Source organism: Bos indicus x Bos taurus, chromosome 9 (genome assembly GCF_003369695.1).
Source record: "Bos indicus x Bos taurus breed Angus x Brahman F1 hybrid chromosome 9, Bos_hybrid_MaternalHap_v2.0, whole genome shotgun sequence".
NCBI lineage: Eukaryota > Metazoa > Chordata > Mammalia > Artiodactyla > Bovidae > Bos > Bos indicus x Bos taurus.
Genome location: NC_040084.1, coordinates 42,076,150 through 42,103,279, shown reverse-complemented (window position 1 = coordinate 42,103,279; position 27,130 = coordinate 42,076,150). Strand labels below are relative to the sequence as shown.

The 27,130-nt window shown below is 42.3% G+C and overlaps 1 pseudogene; it reads left to right on the top strand.

Annotated features, from left to right (window-relative positions):
• Nucleotides 1-11,119: 11,119 nt before the first annotated feature.
• Nucleotides 11,120-13,576, top strand: LOC113898282 (annotated as a pseudogene).
• Nucleotides 13,577-27,130: the final 13,554 nt, after the last annotated feature.

Below are 27,130 nucleotides of genomic sequence, written 5' to 3'. Positions count from 1 at the left end.
GGTGGGTGCCTAGGTGTTGGGGACCAGGGTGTGGAGTGGGGTGAAGGGGTTGAGGGTGAAGTGGGTGGCTGGGAGGAACAGGAGCTGCTGGCAGGCTACACCTCTAAGGCCTGAGGAAGGAGATGATGAAAAAAACACCTTCATCCCCCATGTGGCCCTTCCTCATTGCCCTGAGCAACCAGAAGCAGCCTCACCACTTGATCACGGGAGGTCCCTGAGGACCTGGCCCCCAGGAGGGCCTGGCAAGGGAAAATGAAAGTAGCCAAAAGGCACCTTGGACTGGCTTTGCAGCCTCATGAGAGAAGTGGGCTCGGAGAGGTCGCTGGACTGTATGTTCTGGCCCTTTCTTTTGGAATTCAGGTCCTCCAAACCCTGTGCTGGCCATCAACCCTGCATCTGTGAGCAAGGGAGCAGCAGTGAGGGAGAGAGCAGCGGGAGGCTGCAGGGCCACCCCTCCCCAGACGCTGCAGTAGCGCCAGGAATCCTGCCCTGCATCCCCGCTTTACTTTACCCCTCACTTGGCTTCGGCATAAAGGAATCAAGGCCTATGTCATATAATTGTAGGTGTCAGCGTGGAAAGTGGCTGTGTATGCACACTCTCACAGGTCTTTCTGTGTCTGCTCCAGCGATTCCCGGGACTCTCACACCCCACCCCCAGCCCACAGTGCTGTGGGTCCCAGCTACTGTGGAAGACTGGAGGCTGCGTGGAGCCCATGGCCCGTGGACCCAGTGCACGCGTGTGTCATGCAGCTGCGCCAGGACCCAGCCTCCAAGTCTGCGCACCCACGGAGCTGCAGGGGCTGTGGAGAGAGGGTTGAGCGGGTGTCCCAGGCGGCGGCTGGACCCAGGCAGGAGAGGCCCAACCGCCCAAGCAGGAGGTGCCCAAGAGGAGTGCATTCCTTTAGCATCGTCACTCCACAACCCCCCCCCCATTCCTCTCTCCTGGGACCTTTTTGTATCCATGCACAGCTGGGGGCTCCCTCACCCCCCACCCCTGGGCCTCCCCATACAGAATAAAGTCAGTCTGTATTTAATGGTTATGGCGGATGTGAGAGGGATTTGGCAGAGGCAGAAGAGAGGCCTTTGGCTCTCAAATATCGCTCCTTACGTCGTGTGAGTCTACCAACCCACCACGACCCCATATTCTTGTGTGGGTGTCTGACTCGAATGACAAGCGAGCTGATTTTTTCAGTACATAGCTGGGAAATGTAGTGAGTGATAATAGAGATTTCTCTTTCATTTTTTACGCTTGACTTGGTTATTGTTGCTTTTCTTTTCCCGTGATTCCTTCTGAGGATTAGCTCTGACTTCCCCACTATTGGCGGTCAAAGTGGCCCCGACTTGGGATGACAATTGACGGGGATCAAGGGATTGCCCATTCTGTGCCTGTAAGAACGGATTCGTGCCAGAGAAACTCATCAAGTGGAGGCGGAGAATAAAGACCGTTCGGGGGTAAATGTATTCATTGAGAAGGGTTCTCCCAAATTGCTTCTAAGTTTTTTTAATGAAAAGTAACGATTGCAGCAATCAGCGGCTTTTTGGCGGATTACAAATCTGGAGGGAGCTGTGGCGCTGCATTGAAAAGTTCCCCCCGCCTTCGCACAGGGCAGCCGGTTCACAGGAGCAGTGCTAGGGTGGGGGTCCAGTCGCCAGACAAAGACGGGAACAGGCGAGCGGAGGAGGGTGCCTCTGGGGTGCTCGAGCGAGCACACCCAGTAACTGGACGAAGGGTCTTCCACCTTGGTGGCACTTGTGTGGCGGGGATCCCCGGAGGAAGACGAGGGGCAGGGTGCTGGGGAAGTGCCAAGAGAGATCAATCCCACCACTGAGTGGGATTATGCCACTGAGTAAATTCCAGGCATCTGGAACCAGGAAGGTGCACTAGAAGAGCAGGTGACCACAGAAGGCAGAGGAACAGAAGGTGCCTCCTTGTCCCCCACCTCCACCTCGGACCTATGAATGCTAGTTCTTCTTTTGGGGACATGTTATTTTGCAAACTGGAACCAAAGCGTGGCTGGGTCTGGGAGGATCTTACCTAGGTGTTATGGGCAGGAGGAGGGAAAGCTGGGTCTCCTCCTTCTCCAAGGAGGGGGCGGAACCCCCGACTGCAGTACCCTGATCAGCTGGACTCATACCAGTGCGAATGATGCTTCCATATACTTTGATATGGCTCACACCAGTCCTCTTTGCCACTGAGGAACCGGAATGCATGCCCTCACCCTCATAGAATCCTGGTGTGCAGTCTCCAGACCTGCAGGCAGGCAGGCCCAAGCGGAGGGGCTCCAAACCCCAGGACTGGGAGAGTTGCCTTAGAACATGGGGGGAGGGGGAACGCAGAGAGCAAACACTGTTCCCACAGAGGTTGAAATCAGCAGCAGCAACCTAAGGCTGCTCACATTCATTCTGACTTTTTTACATATTAAAAAAAAAATAGTGTATCTTAGCAGGGGTGTGGGAGATATGTTTTTTCACATCGACTTCTCTAAGGTTCTCTGAAGTAAATAAGGGGAGTAGAGAGACAAGGGTGGGGAAGAGAAGAAAAAGACTCTCCCCTCTCCCACTCACCCCCCTTCTCAAGTTTAAAAAGAATAAATGCAGCAGGCAAGTCCGTAGCCCTGAAGGTTTAACTTTTTTTCTTTGCAGCTTGTCAATGCGACCATTGCTTTGATGGGAGGCTCCTCAAGGTGACACATTTCTGAACTTCACCCCCTTTTCAAACTAACTCCCTACCTCCTTGTTAGTGGCCAGCTCTGAACTTCTGCAGAGTGTTTTTGTGTGAGTCAAGGCTCATTCACGGGCGCTTTTGTGGGCCTCTCCTCCTTTCAGGCCTCAGCGTGTTACACCAATTAAAGGGCGACGTGCTGTAAATGTAATGGGCCGCGCAGCAATTGTTTCTGACAAGCAACAAAACACATAGATCCACCCCTTAGATTAGGCCGTTGAAGGGGAGGTTGAGGCCGGTCAGTTTACTGAATAGTTTGTGAACTGTAATTCTGAGGACTCCTGTGAAAAAAAGTCTCTTCCCCTCTCCCTTGCCTTGCTCCCCCTCCCCAAAAGTACCAAAGAAAAAAAGAGAGAGAAACAAGCGACATCTATGGCGCAAAATCGGGGTCACTAGAGAAAAAAACCTGGATGAGGGACTTGTCCTTTCATTTGGACTGTCTGGAAAACTCCTTCAGTTCTTTCCTCTCTTCCCTACTCTTTGAACCTGGACATCAGTTTTACTGGCCACAGCAGCCTTCTCCCCTGATGGTGAGCTTGGTCCCCCGTCATTAGACACTGGATCAGGGTAAGAATTAGAAATTGATTGCTATAGAAAATTCCGTTGATTTCATTGATCTGGTCCTGGTGGGACATCAGTGAGTCACAGGCTGCAGCTTCCCCTGGCAGGTCACGCAACCCTGGCTTCCCCTCCAGCCTCCAGTCCTTCTCCTCAGCCTTGCATGCTATAAAGGTCTCTAACGCCAGCACTCTGCCTTGCTGTCTCTGTCCTCCTAAGATTTCCTTCTCTTTTCCAGTGTGTTGGATCTTAGCTAGCTTCTGCAAGAGCTCATTTTACCTGGAAAGGAGATGTTAAGAAATCACCTACTCACTCCATCTTCATCACAAGTTCTGTGGCCAAGAAAAGAGAAGTGACTTGTCCAAGGTCACAAAGCAAGTAGCTGAGCTGTGACTGGAGTTCAGATCTCCCATCCCATCAAGCACACTCCCACACCTCACTGCCCTGCCTTCCCAACCTGCCTCTTAGATGGTTCCTTTGCCTTGTATCATGCTCAGGTACTCCCAGCTCCTGAGGCTTTGCTTATTTGGTCTTGTTCTCACTCTTCTGCTCCCCCATCCTACCACACTCTGCCCATCCCTAGCCTTCTCAAACCAATTCTGTTCAACAGATAGTTATTGAATATCAGTTACATACAAAGAACATTTTGCCTTTTCTATGAAACTTTCTCCAGCTACTCTTATCCACTAAGTCCACTCCCCACTCAAATTCCTCTAGCTGGAAAACACCCCATCAGTTTCTGCCTGGAACTCTCCTATCTATTCTTCAAAACCCTCCTCAAAAGATACATCTGTGAAGCCCTCTCATAGGCAGAGCCCCTTGAGGAAGGAAGGAGGTTTAACCTGACTGAGGAACTTAATGAAGTCCAGTGTAAGTGGAGAGAGGGGCAAAGGTCAGATCTCCTAGCTTGTGGGTCACATTAAGGATTTGGGATTTTACTTTGGAAGCAATGGGAAGCCATTGAACAGCTTTGAGCAGTGAAAGTCCCTTGTCTAGATTGAATTTCTTGAGAACAGAGACTGGGTTCCTTCCATCTTTGTGTCCTTCTTCTGCTGTCCCAGTGTCTGGTATTTAAGGCTCAAAAACCATTTCCTTAGTATATAAGTGAACCAATAACTCATTAAATGCACATCACCCAGCCCTTCCTATCCCTTAATTCTGGCTAACCAGGTTGTAAATGCCAGGGTGGTAGGAACCAAGTGACGATGTCTTTGAATTCTTAACAGAACCTAATTGAACTCGTTCCGTGCTAGGAATAAAGTATACACTTATCTATTGACTAAAGGTATGTAAGCGAAAGAACCAAGAATAAGAAGATGGAGACTTCTTATCTTTCGCAGTACTTACAGCCTTAACTTGGGGAATGTGTGGCTTAAACCACTCTGAAGCCTTGGTTTCTTCATTAATAAAATGGGGACAATGCTACTTTATTCATGGATTATGAGGACTAAGTACCATTTGTATGATAATAACTTCATTGCAAAGTAATATGTTAATGAATAAAAATTAGTGCACTTTCCTGGGTCAAGGCAAGACCAGTGGTGAAGACCACTTTTAAGACCACTTTAAAATGACAAAAGGTGGTCCAGGAGCAGTAGGGATCCTGGAAGAACTACTCTGACTCAGAGTAGCCTTCCCTTCTCTTACTGTTGGCTCAGAGCCCAGCTGGTCCCACATCTTCCCCCAGGGCGTGTCACCACTGCTGACACCCTTCACGCTTGGCTCCCTCTGCTCTTGCTCTCAGAAGCCTGTTTCAGAAAAGCCCGAATTCCCTTGTTGCATGTAGAAGGCTGCACTTGGAGACAGGACAACTAGCTGCTGGGACACCATGCCGAAATCACACAGATTCTCAACCCTGCTAAACCAGGCCAAAGAACCACTCATGGCAAGAGCAGACGGAGCCTACCAGCCCCTGGCTGCTCACCAGACTCTACTGCCCAGTGACTGTGGTTCTTGTCCTGGAGGCTTGCACGTCCTCAGGGATGAAATGTGAGTAAAAGAGCAGAGACTGTGGTGTGTTGGGGTGAGCATGCTTGTGTGTGTGTGTGTTCATGTTCCAAAAGCACGTTAGTTTTAGCCTCTGACAAACAATAGTGGAAAAGAATCCTCAAAGAGGAAAGGGAATTTTTTGTTTAAGTTTCTATATCCAAATGAAATATTTTTTAAAAAACTACCTCTTAACTACCATTTAAGAACAGAGAGGAGAGAGACATAGGTTTCTTACCTTTCCCTGTTGTGCCTTCATCTGAACTTTTTTTTTTTTTTTAATTTCAAGGAGCAAGAGTAAAAGCTCATATTCATAAAACTGTGAAGCCAAGTCAGCCAGCCACCCTGCCAGGGAGAACTCCAGGAGCCTGCAGAGGCATCCAGCGGGGTGGTGGGAATCGTTTGACTAGTCACGTCCTCCCCCTCCCATGGAGATGGCTGGTGAGTCTGAGGAGCTAAGTAGATGCCAAACCACAGGCCTGCTGTGGGAATGAATATGTCTTTAGAGACTTTTCACTCCATCCTGATGTGTGTGTTGTTAAATCCTCTCCCATAGACCCCAGACAACAACAAGAGCTATCTTTCCTTCTCCTACTGATGCAAACATCCCTCTGCCCCAAGGAATGTATATTCCTTCAGCTTAGTGTCACCTCTCACAACGGTCAGTGATTTCAGTCAAAGATTCTAGACACTTCTTTGTATTTTCCTGCACCAAAATCCTCTCAGAGGATATTTTTCAGATAATCTTCTCCACAGCTAATGGAGTTGTTCATTTTCATAGGATAACTTTTGGGGCTGGGGAGTGCAAGGTAGTGAAGGGGGCGGGTTGCTGAGCATCACTGGGGGAGTGGAGGGTATAGAGGAATTTCCCTGGGGTGTGAGAAGACAGGAGCTTTGGAAGAAAAGACCTAGATAGAGCCTCTGATACCTGGAGAAGAGATATTCAAACGTGGTTTATGACTGCGCTTATGCCATATGAAAGCAGAGCAGCACTGCCCTTAGCCCCAGGTGGAAGGTGGGGAGGCAGAAACCGAAACAAGTAAATTCAATTATATCTGAAAAAAGAATAGGCTAAATGAGGATTCAGTCCTTGGGGCTGTTCCAGGAAATATTTGTGAAAAGTTGGTTGAAAGAATACCACTATCCAATCCTAATTTCTCTATTATATAAAGGCCCAAACTTCTTTGCAGTTTCTGATTAGAAAATGTTTCCCTGATTTTGTCTTTGCTACTGGCATGTGACCTCTTAATTTAATTTTGGTCTTTGCTTATACAAACCAATTGCCGTGGAAACTTTTTCCTGTGGTGCAGCAAAGACAGGGGGGAAAGTAGAACATCAGTAATTATATATTGTGTTTCTAATTCACTTAATTAGTAGTTATCAAGCATCCTTAATGGTTCATAGCCACAAACTAGGTTTATATCTGAGGGCATCAGCCTGCTTCAGAAATCTCTCATGTGTGTCTCTGTGATACAGAAAGAGGGAGATTGTTTTTAGTAGACTGAAGTTAGAATTCACCGGTCTGATGCCCCAACACTTTTCTGCTGCCTTCTGCCTATGCCCCGCTCCTAGCTGAGCCACTGAGGTTGCTGCCTGGTCAGTTATGCCACTGCCCAATTTACCCAAATAGTCAGTCAGTCAGAGGGAAGATCTAAAATCTGATATTATAAAAAAAATTAATTTTTTACTTTTCAGTCACTTGCCTGAGCTGCTAAGGAAAACATTCCTGGGTTTCTCCAATTCCTCTTCTCAGAGAGTGCTGTTAACTTTTTGAGAGAACTCTCATGTCTATGGGAAATGCTGTGCATTTGAGAAAAAAGACTAAATTAGTGAGAAAACACAGACTTAGAATATGTGGTGCATTTTTTATCATGTGCCATTCCACAGCAGATGAAATTCAGAGATGTTACATTCAGTTGTGTAAGTTTCACACTGCACAATGACAGAGGAAAATGTTCCATCAGACTATGGATGGAATTGGGTCTTCTGCTCATGGGGGTGGGAGGTAAGGAAGAAGGGTCCCTCACATGCTAGTGATCTTTATTTCACCAATTAATGAAACTGTAATAGACATTGAAAATAATATATTTCATTTGGATGAAATGACAGATTTTAATCTCTGGCCCCAGGCAACTTGGGTCTGACTCTGTCTCTGGCATATATCAGCTGAGTTATCATGGACAAGTTGCTTCATATCTCTGTGTTTCAATTCCTCATCTATAAAATAATAGATAAAGTTTAATAAAAATAGTAACTGGTTCATAGGTTTTTGAGGATTGAATAAATTCATACATATAAATAGATAGGATAGTATCTAGCACATAGTAATTGCTCAATTAATATTAGCTATTGTTATCATGTATTATATTGAAAGACATGTATTTTGTGACAAGGGATAGAAACACAGCTTTCTTACTGTTCTGTTTGCATGCGTGCTAAGTTGCTTCAGTTGTGTCCGACTCTTTGCGACGCTATGGACTGTAGCCCACCAGGCTGTTCTGTCCATGGGATTCTCCAAGCAAGAATACTGGAGTGGTTTGCCATGCCCTCCTCCAGGGGATCTTCCCCACCCAGGGATTGAACCCACATCTCTTACGTTTCCTGCATTGGCAGGCAGGTTCTTTACCACTAGTGCCACCTGGGAAGCCCACTGTTCTGTTTAGAAAACAGTAAAGGCCCTACATGGTTTGGCAGGAAGAAGGTATATACTCAAGTAGGACAGAACAGGTTTAGTTCTGTTATAACCATCTATTGTGACCTTGGCTATGTCCTCTATAGCTGCAGTCTCCTCATAAGCAAACTGAGGATGATGAAAGTATCTATCTTGCAAGGCTGGTGTGAAGATTAAAGACAAAACATGGAAAGTGTTCAGTACAGTGCCTGACCCTGGACAGACTCTCAAATAGTGTTAGCTATTGGAGTAGCTATTGAAATAGTGTTAGTACATTGGAGTAGAGACAAGACATGACATTTGTATACTGTTATATATAGTCAATGTTCCAGCTTTGGTGAAAAAAATCTTCTCCCCCACCTCAGCCAAGGACAGTGATCTAAAAATTATTATGTGGGATTTATATTCAGGCCCAAGCCCTCTTCTCAGTTGCTGGACCTTGGTGTTTGTCCTGCTTCCCCCAACTCGTTCTAGGCCCTGGTCAAAAGAAACATTTGCAGGAACTCCGAAAATAGGCCAGGGGAGATAGAGAGTATATCCTTAGTGCGTTTTTGATGTGTGAGTGTTTCAAGTACGAGACTTATCAGCTCCATGAGGACAAGGATCATGTCTATTCAACAACATGTTCCCAGTATCCTTGGTGAGTATTTGCTGAATAAGCTTAAAAGAAACGAATACACTATTAATGACTTTCTTGTACAGTAGCAACTTAGTTAAACATATGCTCAGTGAATGAGCCCTCAACTTATATATTTGTTTTCCTACTTTACTACTTTCACTTTGTGGAAAAAAAAAAAAAAAGCCAAAATAACTAGTTCCTATGAGGAATTTGGTATAAAAAAAAAAAAAAAAACCCTAATATGATCTAGAATATGCACAAATTCCGGAGAAGGCAATGGCACCCCACTCCAGTACTCTTGCCTGGAAAATCCCATGGATGGAGGAGCCTGGAAGGCTGCAGGCCATGGGGTCGCTGACGGTTGGACACGACTGAACGACTTCACTTTCACTTTTCACTTTCCTGCATTGGAGAAGGAAATGGCAACCCACTCCAGTGTTCTTGCCTGGAGAATCCCAGGGACGGGGGAGCCTGGTGGGCTGCTGTCTATGGGGTCGCACAGAATCGGACATGACTGAAGTGACTTAGCAGCAGCAGCATGCACAAATTCAGCCCAATTTCCTGTCCTTGTATATGGAGATCATTCACACTGTAAAAGTCATTCAACAAACATTTATAGTACAAGTCCTATATACCAGAGATAAAAGCTGAAGCTTTCAACTTTCAAGTTAATTTTACATATAAATTGAGAGTGATTACCCCCAGATAAAAAGAAAAGTATTTCTACCGTCATTTCCTCTTTCTCATATGAGGAAAGCAGGGCTCAGAGAGGCTCAGTGACATGCCAGAGGTTCCTTGGCTGATACAGCTGGGATGAATGTAGTGTTCTGACTCTCTAAACTCAGTACTGTTTCTACTTTTCCCTGAGATCTCTTCCATGGGAATTGCTATTAAAACTTAGGATTCACGTATCACCAAAAGGGAGCAAATATTGTCACTATCTTAAAAAGAGAGGAAAGTAAACATTTTAGAAATACTTTACAATAGAGTTTTTTTAAATAAAAGAAATTTGTGGTTAACACAAAATTTTTATCAGAAAATGAGTCATAATACTTCACTCAGTATGCCTATTATCCAAACTTAAATTTAATTATTTAGGACTTAAAATAGACAAAATAAGGTATCTTTGGACATTTCTAACAATCTGAACAGAAATTTTCAGCATGAATTTCCTCAGTGGATGTTTTATGATTGACAACCCCGGCCAGGCCCATCCCACCTTGAGGTGGCTGAGAGAGCCTTTGTAAGAGAGGATGGGTAGACCTGCCCAGGTGAACTAACATGAGAAGCCACAGGGCCTGGTGGTAAGGAGCAAGGTGGGGGAAAGAGGAAGAAATAACTGTAGTTTCCCAAGAAGTCCCGCTAGACTTCCACTGTATCCATTTAATAACGACCCCTCCCCCAATACATAAGTAACTTTGAATGGGTCTTTAACCCTTACAGTCAAATTTGCTTTGATTAGGACAGTTATGACAAAGGCCACCCTCAAGACGAAATGGAGGTGAGGTGTAAAGAATCATCCCAGAGAAAACTGCAGTGCCTTGTGTCCTTCAATCTCCCCACCCTCACCTACTTCTTAGCCATTCTCCTATAGGTGTCCCACACTCACATTCTGACCTTTGCATCTGAAAGATCCTAACTGCTGTCCTTTTAAACCTGTCCTTTTTGCAAAGTGCCTCAAGTTTCAAAATCAGTTACAATGAGCTTTTCAGGTAGGTGCTAAGATCTGACCAAGTAACTTACCCTAAAGTGAGTTATGCCTAGAGAAATCACAATGCAACAGAAGATCTTATGAGCGTAAATGAAACTCTGATCTGTGGGGTTTATGTGTGAAATGTTTCAGGGGCCCATGGATAGAGTCTCTGGGTCAGGTGCTCACCCTGACCAATAAGCTGAGGACACAGGAGCATGTACCCCATGAGGCAGGTGAGGGTAGATTATTTTAGAAGGGGATATGTGTGGGGGCAGTGATTGCTATCTCCTTTAGATGGTCCTTATATTTGTCTACTCAGGCTACCATAACAAAATTCTATAGATTGTGTAACTCAGACAACAGAAATTTATTTTCTTATAGCTTTGGAAGCTGGAAAGCCCAGGATCAAAGTACTGGTCAGTCTGGTTTCTGGTGAGAGCTCTCTTCCTAGCGTACAGATGTGCATCCTCACGTGAGGAAGAGAGGACTCCAGTGTCTCTTCCTCTTCTTATAAGGATGCCAGCCCTATTGATTTAAGGCCCCACTTTTATGGCCTCATTAAACCCATGTCACCCCCCAATAAACCCTATCTCCAAATATAGTCACACTGGGGGGTTAGGACTTAAGCATATGAATTGAGGGGGCATATTCAGTCCATAACATTCTGACCCCTGCTGCTGCTGCTAAGTCACTTCAGTCATGTCCGACTCTGTGCGACCCCATAGATGGCAGCCCACCAGGCTCCCCTGTCCCTGGGATTCTCCAGGCAAGAACACTGGAGTGGGCTGCCATTTCCTTCTCCAAAGCATGGAAGTGAAAAGTGAAAGTGAAGTCGCTCAGTCATATCCAACTCTTAGTGACCCCATGGACTGCAGCAAATACACGTACTCCATCCTTACAACCCCTAAGGTTTTAATTTATTCTGGCATCAACTCTAAAGTCTAAAGTCCAGAGTCTAACCTAAATAGCATCTAAATCAGAAATGGGTGAGACTCATCCTAAAGAAAAACTCCTTTCCTAACCAGACAAGTTAAATGTTGAAAATACAGTGGGGAGGCAAGCATAGTATAGACATTGTTGTTCCAAAAGGAAGAGACAGGAAAGAAGGAAAGAGTGACAGGTCCGAGGCAAGTCTAAAACCTAGCAAGAGAAATTCCATTAGATCTTAAAGGCTTGAGTATAATCCTCTTTGGTTTGATGCATTGCCCTCGGGGCCACTGAGGTGGCAGTGTCACCCTCAAGGCTCTGTGGGCAGCCCTACTCCTCCAGCTCTCTGCTGAGAGCCCTCACCATGGCTTTTTTCAAGGGCCCCAGGTTCTGAAACCAGGAAGGAAACAGCCTTGCCCCCTGGGCCTATGTTAGGCAGCTCACCTTCATATCATTCTCTTTTCTTGAAGGATAGCCCATGTTAGCAACCTTCCTTCATTCTATCCCATTTTCTTGAAGCTAGCAGCATTTCTGGTGGTATAATCTCTATTTCTGGCATCTGCTGAGATGACTGATTGGATCTATGGTTCACACTCATCTTAATCTCATTAAAAGGCTGTTCAGCCACCCACACCCTTAGAGTTCTCTTCAGAACATCTACCTCATTTTTTTTGTGATGGATACTTTGAGAATTTTCCAGTCTTTAAGTTCCAGTTCCTTTTTGCTTGAAGATTCTTTCTTCAACTCATCTCTTTCCTCTTGTATTTTATTAAAAGCAGTAAGGATGACTAAAACTACATCTTCAATACTTTGCTTTAGAAATCACCTTTGCTAAATACCCAGTTTCATTGCTGGCAAGTTTAATCTTTCACAAAACACTACAGCACAATTCAGCCAAGTTCTTATCCACTATATAATAAAGAGCACCTTTCCTCCAGTTTCCAATAACCTATTCCTCACTTCTACTTGAAATTTCATGAGAATAGTCTTTAACATTCACATTTCTACAAACATTCTGCTAAGTATTTTCTAAGAAGATGCAGGCTTTCTCTCTAGCTCTCTTTTTCTTTCTGAGCTCTCACCAGAATCACCTTTAACATCCATGTTTCTACCACTAGTCCCTTAATGGCAATATAGACTTTTTATTAGCATGCACCTCAAAGCTCCTCTGGCCTCCACCTATTTTCCAGTTCCAAAGCAGCTTCCACATTTTTAGGTATTTGTTACAGCAGCATTCTACTTCATGGTACCAAAATCTGTATTTGTCAGGGTTCTCTGGAGAATCAGAACCAATAGGATGAATATCTATATAGAAATAGATTTGTTGTAAGGAATTGTCTCACACATTTATGGAGGTTGACAGGTCCCAGAATCTGCAGTCAGCAACCTGGACCCACAAGAGTTAATGGTGTAGTTGCAGTCCAAGTTCAAAGGCCTGAGAACTAGGACAGCCAATAATGTACAGTTAACCCTTAAACAACGTCAGTTTGAACTTTAAAAGTCCATTTATATGCAAATTTTTTCACTAAATACTTACTACACCATCCAAGGTTGGTTGATTCTGCAGATGCAGCTTTGCAGATGAAGGGCTAACTGTACATAACTTTGTACAGTTGAGGGTCGGCACCCCAACAGTGGCATTGTTCAAGAACCAAGTATAGGCAGGAGGATGGCAGCTCAGCCTCAGAGGCATTGCTCTCACTTTGCAAAGCAGCTGTGGGGTGACTTTTGTGATGGGGATAAGAAGGCGATTGATGAACCTTCTTTTACAACTTCCATGGAGTGAGACATGCAAGTGGTGAAAGGGTCTTCTCTGCTCAGCCCTGCAGGGCTGGAGCTGGAGGAGATGCCATCCAGCCCATGACTGCTGTGGTGGTTGCAACCAGAGAGGTGCTCCATGTTCCAGTATGCACAGCACCGTGCTGTGCTCACTGACTCTGTGCACCTCCCCTGAGACCTGTTGAGAGCCCCTGGGGCCAGGAGCTTCTCCAGAGTCACAATAATGTAGTTTAGGAGGCTCCCTTCCTCGTTGGCCTTGAAAGTTCCCTCAAAGGCAACACTTAAAACCTTTTACTCTGTAGTTCCTGTGATTTTTCCATTGGTTTCCATCTGTATTCTACCTATGCTGCCCTGGCTGCCTTGAGAGGTCACTTCTGCCTTTCCAGTGACAAAATGGTGTGTTTCTTCTTAAAAGCAAAAGCCATAGTAGATGCACCTGAGATGGATATTCACAACACATCTCTACCAGAAATGGTTGCAGATCTGAAAGAGAAGATGATGTTAGTGCATACTCATTTAAATTTGCTCTTGAAGATTCTAAAGGAAGTGATTCTTGATCAGTTCAAGGCAAAAGACTGATCCAGAATCAAAGCTGGAGTATCAGGGTCAGGCCTTATTGCTGTCTTCAACAACTGGTGCTATTTGATCACTTCTCAAGAAAGATCAACTTCAAGAATAGATGGGAGGGGCTTCCCTGGTGGCTCAGTGGTAAAGAGTCTGCCTGCCAATGCAGGAGATGTGGGTTTTATCGCTGGTCCAGGAAGATCCTACATGTTGTGGAGCAACTAAGCCTGTGACCACAGCTATGAGCCTGCGCTCTAGAGTCCAGAAGCCGCAGCTACTGAATCCACATGCCACAGCTACTAAAGCTCACGCACAAAACGGCCCATGCTGTGCAACGAGAAGCCACTGCAATGAGAAGCCCACGCACCACAACTAAGAGAGTAGCCCCTGCTCACCACAACTAGAGAAAAGCCTGCACAGCAATGAAGACCCAACACAGCCAATAAACAAATAAAATTTTAAAAAAGAAAAAAAATCAGCTGTAGCTCCAGTCCAAGAACTGGTGGTCTCAAGATCCAAGAAGAACCGATGTTTCATCTCAAGTCCAAAGGCAGGAAAAAACTGGTATCCCAGCTCAAAGGCTGTCAAGTAGGAGGTGTTCCCTCGTACTCTTTTTGTTTATTCAAGTCCTCAACTGATGCATAAGCCCCATCCACATTAGGAAGGCCAATCTGCTTTACTCAGCTACTGATTTGAATGTTTACTTCAGTCTAAAACACCCCCACAGACACATCCAGAATAATGTCTGACCAAATATCTGGGTATCCCTTGGCTCATTCAAGTTGATACATAAAATTAAACATCACAGTTCTCAACCTCATAAATCACCTTAGATACATAAGTGCACATTGGAATCCCACTTTAAGTTGGAGCTTTAAAAACATACCATTCTATAGTCCTACCCTCAGAAATCCTTAGGTAATTGGTCTGAGGTGCATCTTAGAAATTTTCAAAGCTCCTCTGATGTCTCTTAAAATGCAGTTAAGGTGGACAGATAAAGTGCTTCAGCAAGCACTCTTTGAAGCAGAGAAGTCACACGGGAGCAATTTATGTGTGTGGCTCAGCCACCACCAACTAGCCACTAAGAGACTGTTAATTCAATTAGTTGAGGGTCCTTTATACATTGCTAACCATAGCAGCAAAGAAATATGAAGCAATTTAACAACATGCTAAGTACACATTACAATAAAACTGAAATCAAAGGTACAAAGCTTTGGGGGCTGGGAATAGAGATCCTTTGGATGGGGAAGGTAATTGCTTTACAATGTTGTGTTAGTTTCTATTGTACAACAATGTGAATCAGCTGTAAGTATACATATATCCCCTCCCTCTTGAGCCTCTCTCCCACCCATCCCCATCCCACCCGCTAGGTCATCATAGAGTACCAAGCTGAGCTGCCTGTGCTATACAGCAGCTTCAGTGTTGGGGTATTATGTTAAATTTTCATGTTGATAACATATAGAGCTATGACATGGGCTTCCCCAGTGGCTCAGTGATAAAGAATCCTCCTGCCAATTCAGGAGATACAGGAGATAGGAGTTCGATCCCTGGGTTGAGAAGATCCCCCGGAGGAGGGCATGGCAACCCACTCTAGTATTTTTGCCTGGAGAATCCCATGGACAGAGGAGCCTGGTGGGCTAAAGTCCATAGGGTTGAAAAGAGTTGGGCACGACTGAAGCAACTGAGCACACAGAGAGAGCTAAGACATGTAAAGCTTGTGTTTCATAATTTATGTTTTTTTATTCCGTGCGCTTTTAATCATTTAGCTGTTTGACAGTTACTACTATTTCCTCTGTAAAGCTGGGGACACTTGCCCTCCCTCTTTTTCCTCAGCCCTGTGCCTTCAGCCAGGAAGGGAGGGATAACTAAAGGGGCTGCTCACAGGACCTTGGTGGCAGCTGCTGTTCCAGGCCCTGGTCTGAGCCATGAAGTTTAGCCTCCTGTGTGGGGAGGAGCTGGGAGGATGACAGAGGAAAGGAACTCTCCTTGGCTGAGAAAGATAAGGGCCTCGGTGTGAGTAACTTTGTATATGTAGAATAGTAGTTTTGGTCCTTTCCATGGTGATGCTAAGAACTGAGAGTGACACTCCCTTGTCTGAGCAACCCTTACCCACTCTGGGGTGGCATAAGTAAGGCAAACCAAAATGGCGATGTACTGTCTAGGTGAGGTTTTGTACGGTATTTGCTCAATATCAGTCCAGAGAGACACAGAGGTACATAGAAATGTTTTGCGTGGTAAACAAGGGCCACATTGTTTTGTTCCAACTTTTGCCATTGAAGAATTATGCAAAAACTCCCAAGACTAAAAGATGCCGATACCTTAAGAACTTACTGATAACTTGGAAAACCATAGAACCAACCCTGTAATGTAGTTTAAAAAATAAGTATCACAGTGTAGACAGTTGGGGAAGATGGATGGTGGTGATAGGTACACAATAAAGTGAATGTACTGAATGCCACTGAATTGTACACTTAAAAATAGTTTAAATGATGTAGAGAAAAAAAAAGTTCTATATTAAAAAATAAAGGCATTTCATATTCAGAATTAACACCACCTTAAATACATAATACCAAAACAGAAGCCCTGAAGGCTCTACTGTCTAAATTACAAATTCTGGGTTCAAGTAAGCAGGAGAGGAGACAAGAAACGGGATGGCAGAGAGGTCGTGACTATGCAACCACCACCAAATACGCAGACTTCTATTTCCCTTGTGGTTCTCAAGATGGCAAAGAGACTCAAAAGTTTTTCCTTAGTTGAGCTGGTGTTTTGGTTGCAGAGAATCAACAGGAAGGGAGAGAGACAGGGAGAAGTCTTCCTCCTCAAAGCAACCAAAAGAGTCCGGGAGCCCACCAGACCTGGACAGCCGCGCCCAGCCCGAGCTGCCCTAGTCCTCGGCACTGCTGGAGCCGCGGTGCTGCCGCAGAGCGTCTGGCACCGCGGCCCACCCCGGGGGAGAGCTCCTAACTCCCAGGGCCTCCTGTGGCTTCCAGGCGGGAGCAGAAGCTTCTCCCGCCTCCCTCGTGCTCCCTCGCCTTCCAGGTTCAATAAGGATTACATCATGGAACAAGAATGCGGGGCAGCCTGAGAATCAAAGCCGTCACAATCAGCGGCTGGTTAACTGTACTGTTGCTGAAACACATCCTTCCCACCCCCTCCTTTCTCCCCTCCCCCACCCCAGACCTCTGCTTTTCGTACTATTAAGGATAGCATTATTGGGGAGAGGAAAATCTGATCAAAACTGTCGACCGCCAACAGCAGACTTTCTATGGATTCTATAAAGGCCACCTTAACAATTTCCCTAATTAATGGATGACATCTTTGGCTGAAGGAGAGGCGATGGATTCGACTCTGTCTTCGTCTTTGTTAACCTTCTAATTAACTTTCGTAGGTCACCCAGGTCTCCCAAACCTAAAAAGTGAAGAGGCCCATTGTGTGAGGAGCAGTAAACTTACTTTTTCTGCTGGGGTACTTAAAAGGGAGAACGATTATAGGCTGAGAAAAATAACTCCATTTAAAAGCTTTGTGGCTGCAGAGAATGCATAGGTCCCTCCCTTAGAAAATAATTGAAACACCTTTTATACCAATATTTCTATGCATAATAAAAACAAATTAGCAAAATGCATCTAAATTCAGCAGCACTTTCAAATTACCTTTTTTGGAATGTAAGCCTCTACAAGTCAACAAAGGAGCAGGAGTTGAGAGAATATTGCAACTGCAACAGCTCTCAGTCTGTATGCAGAGTGAGTGCGACATTGGGCCAGGCTGGGATATCTGAGTCACCTCCTGGAAGAAATGCTTCTAATTTACTGCCTTTGCCCAGGCTGGGTGTGGACTGCCAGGGGGACCCAAAAACTGTTCGCAAGTGAGCAGGTCTTTTTTTTGGATAGCATTGTCTTTGGAAGTTCAAAATGTTTAATGGTCTTGGTGAAAAACAGAAACCACCATCGTAGAAAAGCCAGAAAGCAAGTGAAACTTCACCATGATCATTGGAATTGATAAAACAAATTTTAAAAATATAAGAGGGGTTCTTGTTGGAATTTTCATTTTGGTAGCTTTTTCAGACTATGCAGATGTATTGTGGTTTCTGCCCCAGTTCCTTGGCATCTCTGGCCCAGCAGAGGAGACACTGAGGGAAGAGCAGGTGCTCAGCCTAAAGTGGAACTGAAATGAAGGCTCCTTTAAAGGCGGGCTTTGCCTAAAGGGAATGAGATTCCTAACCCAAGGAAAACAGTAGTGTGACTTTACTATTGTTTTCTGATTACAAACAGAACCAGAGTTAATTGTAGAACAGTATAAAGATTTTAAATACTGTCAATATTTTAATCATGCCTTTCCATTCATTCTCCTATGCATCCTCAAATTTTTACCCATTTCATTGTTATATTCTTTTTTTAGTTCCTGTAATACCATAACATTTTTTTCTGTATTATAAGTGAGAACAAGATCCTGTCCTGCCCACACACCCAGATTGAAGGTGTAGCGGGTAACTTTAAGAAATCTCTTTTCTGGAAAGCTGCCACTTGTGGAGAAAACAGTGCTCTCATGCATTGCTGTGGGAATTTAAATTGCTGTAACCTCTCTGGAATAGAGAGAAATTTGGCTTTATTTATAATATTACAAAAACATACCTTCTTTGAGGTAGTAATGTCTCTTTAGGAAGCTTCCCTAGAGATATAACTACCATAAGTACAAAATGGCATATGTAGAAGTTACTCTTTGCAGCACTGTTCATAATATATTGAAAGCTATCTAAATGTCCACTAATAGGGGACTGGTTAAAGAAATACAGTATATCCATCAAGTGGAATATTATGCAGCTATAAAAAAGAGATGGGTATGCTCATTATATGCCAATTTGGAATGGTCTTCATAACAGCCTGTTGAGTAAAAAACAGCAACAACAAAATACAGCAGAACAGTGATGTAAATTATGCTGTTTGTAGGGAAAGGCGAGGTTTAAATATTCATAAACATTTTCTTCTAGTAGCAGTTATCTTGGGAGAAGAGACCTGAGTGGCTGAGGAACAGCTGTGGGAGGGAGAATGCTGTATAACTTTTGTATCATTTGAATTTGTACTGTGTGAATATATTGCCTATTCAAAAAATTAAAACATAATTTTAAAATGTCAAAAAGAGAAAGGTTGCCATTTTCTAATCTGCTCTGTGCATAGCTCTATACAATTCAAGGGTAGCCCAGTCATGAGATGTCCTATTTATTTCCATATACTAAATAGCTTATTTTAGATTTCTCAAAGTCTGCCTAGATTAAAAGATCCCTAAAATGGAAGGTACACAGTCACTCTCTCTTTGAAATCTTTAAATGTTTCTTAATGAAAACAGAATAATGCATTCTGTGATTTAATTGTTCAAATTTAAAGTTCAACAAACTGTAAGTCTGTATAAATGAAACATTCACGGGCTTCATCAGCACATACATCGGGACAAATGCTTTGGGCCTCAGAGTAATGGAAATACTTTGAGATGTGCCAAGAAACATATAAAGAAGTCAAATATTTTGGTAGTATTCTGTTGTTTATTTTGGCTGCACAACATGGCTTTCAGGATATTAGTTCCCCGACCAAGGACTGAACCCTGGCTCAAGGCAGTGAAAGCATAGTCCCAACCACTGGACTGCCAGGGAGTTTCCAAATAAAATCCTGTATTACACAAATTCTTTTTGCTCACAATAGTCTGATTTACTTGTATCAATCAGTTTAAGTTATTCATGGTTTATGAGCTATACTATTTTTAGTGATTAAACTAAAACCTAGAACCAATGTTACCCTCTCCTCATTCCTCAGCCCATTCTGTCAAATGGCATTGGAAATGATTAGGCTGAACATATGAAATTAGTGTGTGTCAGTGGTACAATAGCAGCAGTTTCAAGTTTCAGCCTAATAATTTTCATCATCATAATGTTGTTGCCTATAGCTATATAACAGAGATATTGTTATAGCTGTCTGTCCACCATACATTTCTTTCTTCCTTGTTAGCAGAATTCCCATTTAATTCCCATTTAGTAAGGCAATAAATCTCAATTCAACTATATACATGGGATTCTCATTTCTTTTGTCTGTGATTGGTTTAGATTTGGGCATGTGATACAGTTCTAGGCCAATGAGATATAAGAAAAGACAACTAAAAGTTTCTGAGATAGATTTCTCTTCCACCAGACATTTTTAGGTCCAGATGGATTGCCCAGAGTTCCTGCAGTCATCTTACTACTGTTAATACAAAATGTGCAGACATCATGGGCATGCTAGGATGACACAATAGGAGAAAGGAAGTTGGATCTCCATAATAGTACTGAGTGGTTGTATTAAACAACTCGGTAATCCTCTGACCTTGTGCTTCTTGTTAAATGACATGATAATTTTCTGCACAGTTTAAGCCATTTTGAATTGGTTTTCTGTTACATTCCAATAATAGACCATCGTGGTAAATATTTTTACCACTTTAAGTGGTGTGAAGCCCAGGTAGTATCCTGTAAAAGCTCCTCAAGAAAAGAAACCTCCTTTAGTAGTTCTGTTTTGTAGTCCTCTAGTAAAAATTCTCTTAAATCATAAAAATGCCCCCTCAACATCTTTAGTCATTAGTGAAATGCAAATTAACACCATAATGAGATACTGCTTCACACCCACTAGAATGGCTATAAGCAAAAAGATGGACAATAACAAATGTTGTACATTGCTGATGAAAATAAAATGATGCAGCCACTTTGGAAAATAGTTTGGCAATTCCCCCGAAAAGTTAAACATAGAGTTATTGTATAACCAGGTAATTCCTGGTAACTCCTAGATATATGTTCAAGAATATTAAAAATATAACATTTACACAAAAACATACACAGGAATGTTCATAACAGCATTATTCATAAAAACCAAAAGGGAAAGAAAGCACAAATGTCTATCAACTGATGAATGGATAAATAAAATGTAGCATATTCATCTACAGAATATTATTTGGTTATAAAAAGAAATGAAATACTGATGCATACTACAAGATGAATCTTGAAAACATTATGCTAAATGAAAGAAGCCAAACATAAAATACCACACAGTATATGATTTCACTTATATGAAATGTCCAGAATAGGCAAATTCATAGAAACAGAAAGTTTCAAAATACATATGACCAATTTGTTAAGACTATTTTTTATGTAATCAAAGCTGCATTTTTGCAGTCATTTAAGCAAAAATGAGTGAAGATTCTATCCTCCAGAAAACTGTAAACTTCATGAAAGCATTGTCCCCCTCCTGTGTCTTGGTGCCAGCACATCCAACTGGACCACACACACTGCAGAATACGTAAGTGAATGGATCTTGGTGCATTTTCTGAACAATTCTGGGCTTAGTTCCTAAAATAGGCCTCTGTTCACTTATCTGCAAAATGGGGCTAGAGCAGTAACTACTTTAGAGGATGAATGTGAGGATTAAATGAGATACGAGAGCTCATTTAAACTTTGCAGAGTTCCTGGGACATAATAAGCATTAATAAGAGATAGTCATTGCTGTTTTGTTTTATTGTTGTTTTAAGTATTAGTACTGTTATTGTATTTTGGAACCTTATGCCCACTCATCACAAGATGTAGAAATTTTTTATCAGCTGGCATGAGCAATTCTTGAGTGATATTGTTTAAGTATATATTCGTTCTTAGAAATTGAAGAAGAAAGGATTAGTAATTTCCAACAAAAAAGTGTTGGAAATTCAGATTCAACAGTCATAGGATTTTATAACAGCATATTAGTACATGAAAAAAATTTACAAAAGTATAATAGATTTGCTATTGTTCAGTTGTTCAGTCTTGTCCAACTCTTTGCAACCCCATGGACTGCACCAAGCTAGGCTTCCCTGTCCTTCACTATCTCCTGGAGTTTGCTCAAACTCATGTCCATTGAGTCAGTGATGCCATCCAACCATCTCATCCTCTGTCATCCCTTTCTCCTCCTGCCTTCTGTCTTTCCCAGCATCAGGGTCTTTTCCAGTGAGTCAGCTCTTTGCATCAGGTGGCCAAAGTATTGTAGCTTCAGCATCAGTCCTTCTAATGAATATTTAGGGTTGATTTCCTTTAGAGTTGACTGGTTTGATGTCCTTGCTGTCCAAGGCACTGTCAAGAGTCTTCTCCAGCACCACAATTCAAAAGCATCAATTCTTCAATGCTCAGCCTTCTTTGTGGTTCAGTTCTCGCATCCATACATGACTACTGGAAAAAACTACGTGTGCTCAGTCGCTCAGTCGTGTCCGACTCTTTGTGACCCCATGGACTGTAGCCCGCCAAGCTCCTTTGTCCATGGGCACTTCTCCAGGCAAGAACACTGGAATGGGTTGCCATGCCCTCCTCCAGGGGATCTTCCCAACCCAGGGATCGAACCCATGTCTCCCGCACTGCAGGTGGATTCTCTACTGACTGAGCTACCAGGGAAGCCTGGAAAAAGCGTACTTTGTCTATACAGACCTTTTTCGGCAAAGTGATATCTCTGCTTTTTAATATGCTGTCTAGGTTTGTCATAGCTTTCCTTCCAAGGAGCAGGCGTCTTTTAATTTCATGGCTGCAGTCACAGTCCACAGTGATTTTGGAGCCCGAGAAAATAAAGTCTGGCACTGTTCCCATTTCCCCCCCATCTATTTGCCATGAAGTAATGGGACCAGATGCCATGATCTTAGTTTTCTGAATGTTGTGTTTTATTGAATTTCTATAAATGATCCAGTCTGAAACATTATTTTTCTTAACTATTTTTCATATACTCCACTAAACTTAAAATACCAGAGTCCTTAAGTTAACTTTAGGTCATTTTTCAGCCTCTGTTACAAGTTTTTAAATTGTCTCCCTCATCCCCCACCCTTCCCACTTACCAGTTTATAACATGTATCTTATTTGAATGAAATATTTTTCACCATATGTGAAATTTAACATATACTCATAGGATACAGATTGAGTCAACAACTGTTTGGGGGTAGGTAGGGGTGTGCTGGAGGCCAAACTTCTCCTCCCATCTCAAGGAAAAAATTTAGGTAAGTGATTTATCTAGTGTCACATAACCTGCTAATGGGATTTTGAAAGGAAATTCAGGACAAAGGTACTCTTCTTTTCTGCTGCTACAGCACACAAACCCTCTCCATCATACAACACATGGGCAAACAATAGACAAGCAGCAAAACATTTCCCTAGCTGTGACATCAAATATTATGAGGACAAGCATAGGGAAAATGAAAAGTGCATAGTTTTTAAGTGCATTCTTCCAGGTTTCAACCCAGATTTTGATCATTTATATGTTCACAAGTTTCCATTAGGTCAATATGCTTCATTAATCTTGTTTGCCCTTGTGAGAAAAATACAATGGCCAGGGGAAAATGGGAAAAAGATGAGCAAATAAGTGATTTGCTGGAGAGGTTAGAAAATCTGTCAGAATCAATTCTGTGTATTCACACCAACTCTTAACTACCTTCTCTTCACCCCACAAAAATAGAACAGACAGTAGCAAAGAAATAGGAGAATCTTCTAATACCAGGCAGTAATAGAGTCAGCTGTCACCAAACTGGGCCAGAAATAATGGATGGCAACCTCACCCTTGCACACCATTCCTAGTATCAGTTCCTTTCCCTTTCTTCTCATTACCAGTAAGACCCACCTACAAGGGAGAAGATTTCCTCTCAGTGTGAAGAAACTCACGTAAGTTGGATGTTTTCTCTGCTGAAAGGTTATATCTTGTTTATGGACAGGGTTCTCTATGGTTCTTAAAAGTCCATGGGGAGAGGGGCCCTGTGGAGATGGATTATTCCTCAATTCCCCCAAATTTAACCCCTTCATTCAATTCTCCCTTTCTGATTCCTCTCTTCCTTTCTCTTCTCTCTTCTTATTTTGTGCCTCCATCTCAACTTTCCTTCCCTTCTCTTTTATCACATCAGTCTTCAGTAGTATATTAATGTTACTCACCAAAGTGATAAAGTCTTGATTCTGAAATTCTAAGGTCTTGATTCTGAATTTGTTTTTCTAAACAAGATAGGTTTAACATTAAGAACTACAGGTGGCCCAAGCATCCCTTTTTATATCCATCCATCCACCAAATAAAGAGGCCATATATTTATCTAGGGATGTATAACATAATTCAGTATACATGCAATTTATGTATACATGTACCTTAAAGAATCTTCTGGATCTGTATAAGGGCCTTTGAAGTTTCTTCTGCATGTTAATTTCTCTCCTAATCCAGATGCCACTGCTCTTTGTGACATTTCAGAGAGGTCACTGAGCACCATCCTTATAACCCTCTAGAGAAGAACAATGGAATGCAGAACTTTTTTTTATTACCCAACCTTTTAGTATTCTTCTTTTTCTTTTCAAGAAAATTCAGTCAAGTCCTAGGAGGTCTTGCCACCAATACTGCTTTCTCTCTAATTCAGTCAGTATTTACCCTCTGCAGAGAAAATTATGAATGTATCTGTGTTCACAGATTTATACATTTCCTGTTTTATGTGATTACTCCCCAGAAGAGACTACCTTGAGCCTCTGCCTAAACCAATCTTTCTGGCCTCCCCATGATTATGCAGTTCAAAGAATCACAGCTTTTACAAATAACCTCCCTCCTGATTTGGAATTCTAAGAGCTCCAACTATAATTAACCTGTATATAAACTATAGGGATTTGAAAGAGGTAACAAATGTTAGAGACTGCAGCTTTTAAAGCTATATATTTCATAAACAAAATTCAAACTTAAATTAGAAGCTGTAAAAATATTTTAGTTTTAGCAAAGCAGGTTTTTTAAATCTGCTAATAAAAAATTCATAAATTCTGGAGGAATTAATCTAAAATATTGATACTTGCCACATAAATGCATCAGATGATCTAAATGTATAACTATTTGGGGAGTTTTAATTTTTCTAGCATGAAAACAAGTTTTCTGACACTGGAATATCTTATTTGAATATGGTTTTATACAGTGTAAAAGCTTAGTCTTATATACTGTGCATAAGGAAAACCCATTTGTGTTTAAAATAAAAATTCCTCAAGATATTTTAGGTTCTTGCTGTGTGCTATGTATTTAAAGATAAATTACATTCTGAGTATAAAGTTGTTTTTGTTTATGTGGAAGAATATAAAGAAGAAAATAATTGATAATTCCACCATCCAAATAACCACTATTCATATTTTGTTTCAGTCTTTTGCCTATGCATATATTTTGAAATTCCTTATTTAGACTTTCACTGTTCTGTTTTAAGCAATAAAACTTCATGCTGAGGCAAGACTTGATTTTTAGTGACAGGGAGGGAGAAAAAAAAAGAGAAAGATCAAGGAAGAGAAGCATTAAGGGCACAGGATTCTCTTGCCTTCCTTCCTACTGACTGTTGACACTACTCTCCCACACCTTCTTCTAGAGGTACTCCCCTAATCCTCAAATGGAACACACATACACAAAAGAAAACTTTTCCAAACCTGAAAAACATTGTGAACCCACTGATAATCACTGTGAAGAAAACATCAGCATTCTTTATGTGGTTAGCTGGGCTTTCCTGGTAGCTCAGATGGTGAGGAATCCACCTGCAATGAGGGAGACCTAGGTTTGATCCCTGGGTTGGAAAGAGCCCCTGGAGAAGGGAATGGCAACCCACTCCTGTATTCTTGCCTGGAGAATCCCCATGGACAGAGGAGCATGGCAGGCTACAGTCCATGGGGTCTCAAAGAGTCGAACACAACTGAGCAACTAAGCACACAGGTAATTTGTGGATTTTTGCATATCTATATTCATCTATTTCTAGGCTTCTAAGAAATCATGAATATCTTCTTTAAAAAAGAATAGACAGTGTATTTTTAATTACCTGAAGACACCCTTTAGAATCTAAAATGGGTATGCCCATTATTCTTATCCCCCTGCACTGTATCAACAGTAGTTAACTCTCCTCAGACTAGCGCACTTTCTATTTTTAGCTTAAGATACTTACTGAATTTTGACAAGGTTGAGTAAATATCATAGCCTTCCAGAATAGCCTGCATCATTATGACCTAGAACTTAAAACAATTGTTTCTTCCTTTTCCTGTAGTTTTATATGAAAAGCACATTTACCACAAGAACCCCTGGAGAAGGGAATGGCTACCACTTCCAGTATTCTTGCCTGGAGAATTTGTGGACAGAGGAGCCTGGAGGGCTGTAGGCCATGGGGTCACAAAGAGTCAGATATGACTAACACTTTCACTTTCATAGTACTCACAGTAAGCACTGTAGGCTTATAGTAAGCACTAGACTGTGAAAACAGAGTAGCGTGTCAACCTCCTAAGAGGATGCTCAATGTCTCCTTAGACCTGTTTTCATTGAAGCCTTCAAGAATGACATTATTGTATTGTGCTCCATGATTGTGCTATCATTTCACCACCAGAAATTATAGCACTGGCTTCTCTTTCCAGCACTTTGGTGGATTTGATGCTGCAAAAGTTAGTTTTAATGGCAACTTGGCTAGGCTATGGTGCACAATGTTTGGTCAAACACTAGTCTACATATTGCTATAAAGGTATTTCTTAGATGTGGTTAAAGTAAATTTTTGAGTAAAGCAGATTACTCTCTACGATGTGGGTAAGCCTCATCCACTCAGTTGATGGCCTATGAGAAAAGACAGGTCCCCTGAAGATGAAGGAATTCTGCATCCAGACCTGCCTTTGGACTCAAAACTGTAATATCAACTCTTGCTGGAATTTCCAGCCTACCAGTCTGCCCTGTGAATTTTGGATTTGCCAGTCCTCACAGTCTCATGGGTCAATTCCTTAGATTCTCTCTATAGATAAATCGTGTTGGCCAAAAAGTTCATTTGGGTTTTTCCATAACATCTGACAGAAAAACCTGAACAAACATTTTGGGCAACCCAATAGATATACACATATTCTATATTGTGATAAAATATAATCTCTTTCTTTGGAGGACCGTGACTTATACAGATACCCTGAATGATAATCTCAGCTAAGATAACTAAAATGTTTGTTAAAATATTTTTTAAATGGCTTTTTATATACATCACTGAGCCTGCGCAAATCGGAAGGCTTTTTCAGATCCCAAAAAGTGAATTAAAGCAGGAATCCTGATAGATAAACAAGTTCCAAAGCCAGCTTTCACCCTGAAACTTTCCATCAGACTCTGGAGACTCTGAATCTCAACTCTGAGATGATGGTCAGGGATTGCCTAAAGTGGGGGACCTGTTAGGAGAATCCTTACATAAAGTTGAAAATACAAAGAACTACATCCTCAGTGTAAAGATAAATTTAAAAAAATAAACCCTGTTCCAAAGAGGGATGCTATTGCAAGGACATTTGCCTATCTTAATGTTGACACTGGGAGGACAGAAAGAAAGAAAAAACTTCCCTAAGAATTTGGAAGCACAATAAGATCCATCACAGGAGACCTTTCTACCTAATCCATACCACCTATATAACCTCCCAAAGTTTGGAACTATAAAATTTTGAGTATTTCAATATAAAAGGGTTCCACATTGGTAGGACAACCAAGAAACTCAGCCAGAAAAAGCAAGTGCAGATTGCCCCCACACCAGTCTATCTCTAACTTTGGCTTTTAAGAATCCCCATAGATAAACTGTTAAGACAAATGAGAAGCTCACAGAAGAAAAACTTCA